At 36.9% G+C, this 2,565-nt stretch overlaps 1 long non-coding RNA gene across 1 annotated transcript; it reads right to left on the reverse strand.

Annotated features, from left to right (window-relative positions):
- Positions 1-665: 665 nt before the first annotated feature.
- Positions 666-2,352, reverse strand: LOC131737125 (uncharacterized). The gene is made up of 3 exons (XR_009328701.1): positions 2,171-2,352; positions 1,847-1,997; positions 666-793 (listed from the first exon to the last, which is right to left on the reverse strand). It is a non-coding gene; the product is annotated as an uncharacterized LOC131737125 (long non-coding RNA).
- Positions 2,353-2,565: the final 213 nt, after the last annotated feature.

The raw sequence follows: 2,565 nt of genomic DNA on the forward strand, positions 1-2,565 counted from the left end.
AAAAGTCGAATGGGTGAAGCTGCTAGTTTCAGATGTCTTATTAAATCTATATGACCTTATTTAAATGTTTTCTCTAAGCCACCCCAATAATTACACATTTACTGGCTTGAAGTCAATGTTTTTAACCTTTCATTACACAACAATTCCTGTTTCATCATAAACACCATTAAAAAACTGTAACAATATAAAATTAAACAGGAAATGTCACTGCAAGTCACTGAACTAATCCCTGTTGATTACAGATCATGGCACTGGCATTATGACTGTGCAAAACGCTGAGCACTCCTACACTAATCTGCAAAGGGTTATTGAAATACAAGTTGCTCAGGGCACGCCAAATCTGATTGGGTAAAAAAAAAAGGGGGGGGGGGGGTTATAAACGTTGTCTAGTAACCTTGTCTAATTTGAATCTTAAATTCGTGACAACCATTCCATTATTATATAGACAATCACTGACAGGGTTTGGGGCATAATTGCATTGTTTTCTATTTACAGTAGGTTTCCAAGGCTGCAGAGGACAATGTCAACTTGCCCACATTTAAGTACTTGTATTGTGAACAGAGAAAAACACAAACATTAATTCGCTGGGGTAATATAAAATATTTGCTATATAGTTAACAATCCCTAAAAACTAGCATTAAAGTAAAACAGTATATATAGCCCACCTGATTTCATCTTGCACATTAAAATGATCTGCACAACCCTGCATGAAACCAAGTCAGTTCTCATTTTAAAAATGGCAAGCAGCCAAGACATGCAGAAGGTTGAAGTCCTGGCACTGGCAAGGGCAAACCTGAAAATGAAAGAAATGTTGAGCTTAGCTAGTATCTTCTTTGCTACACTGGCAGGAAGTTTAAAAACCACAACACACTGTCGTACACAGCATCTGAGGGCACCGGGTCTCTCTGTGCCAGTGGGGCCCTGTTAATCTCACAGCAGTCATTATGCCCTGACATGGAATTTATGTTCAGAGTTTTACATATTTCTAACCGTTGTCCAATTGTAAGCACAAGCTATTGAGAGTATATCACTGACATACTTGTTTACTAGTATATAAGTGTATCATCATCTTCAGTAATAAAACATACTTCAGGGTAATTTTTGGCTATACTAAAGTATATGTTTATACCAACAACAAAGAAAAAAAAAAGCGATTTTTTTTTTCACACATTTGTGATGAATTCTGTGCTTGCAGCAAAGCCATAAGAAGCAGGTGCACTATGTGTTGTCTTTCTTTGATTTCCTTTGAACATGTTCAATGTTTTTGTATTTGTGAAATCTTAAAATAAAAATATGTGGGTGCAAATATATATCACTATTGGTGTCACATAAGTATCTGGATAATAACATGTTGTTGCTTTGTAAGTATGAACTGAAGTGGGACCATTCAAACTCATTTCACAACAGCCTTATGCATGGAAATTACTACAGTCTTCAGGCTTGAATCAAATTGGGATCAAAATAACAATGTAGTGCAATGTGCAGACTGGGAAAAAACAGAAAATGGAGGCATTTAATAGTCCCAGTTATCAGTGTTATTCAAAGGGGAGATAGCCCAGGTTTTAAAATCTATTTTATTACCTTATATTTGCATCAGTAACATTATCGCTTGCTCCTTATTCTTGTTTTGAAGATAATTTGCTTTTATTAGATTTGTGTTCTGCTGGTATTATAAATATGTTATAGGTAAAAAAAAAAAAAAAAAGATGGCTGCTGCATTATCTTGGTGCCTAATTCCTATAATGTCAGACCATGCAACCTTTTTATATCTATAAAGCTGTACTTCTGTATCTGCCCTTCTGTAACTTTCTAAAGTAAAAAGAAAAGTAATTATTTTTTTAAGGACCTTGTGCAAAGTTGCTGCTTCTGTTGTTCCTTAGGTGTTGATAAGCAGAAGTCGTGGTCAACCTCAAGCCCTGGCAGTTCCTTCATGTGCTGTCCAATCTGTACTGGCTTCCTAAGGTCAAAGGGTGAAACCTGCACTGGCTTCACCTCTCCTGGAGAAACAAAAAAACAAATGGAACCATGTGCATGGACAGCTGCACAGCTGAACTGCAAACATGAGCGTTCCTGTTTTATCATGTCTCATCTGAAAAGGGGTAATAACAAATGTTTTAAGACACACATAATGAGGCAATGTCATGCAGATATGATGTGTTACATCACCCACTTTTTAGCTCTGGGGCCCTAGTCACAGCATCTGTATCCCAGACTAGGGTGACCAGACATCCAGGTTTTCCATCAAAGGTCCCGGTGTCCCGACATTTTGCTTAAAATCTTTAAAAAGTCTTGGTTTTCAGCCACTTCATGTAGCGCTACACCTTTACTGTTATCGAAATAACATAAACAACCGCTTTTAGTTTATGGCACCTGCAGTGAAAAATGGTACTCAAGAACATTATTTTTATAAAGTGATTAACACAGGCGTACGTACTTATTCCTCAATGCGGCATGTGTTTTCATTTAGTTTATATTCAATATGAATCTACAATTGTGTGTAATACGGTAATTTTGTAGCTGTTCAGTTCTGGCAGGATTTAGCCCAAACAGAGCAGAGAGAGGTTG

This window comes from Acipenser ruthenus, chromosome 5 (genome assembly GCF_902713425.1).
Source record: "Acipenser ruthenus chromosome 5, fAciRut3.2 maternal haplotype, whole genome shotgun sequence".
In the NCBI taxonomy this organism is placed as follows: Eukaryota; Metazoa; Chordata; class Actinopteri; order Acipenseriformes; family Acipenseridae; genus Acipenser; species Acipenser ruthenus.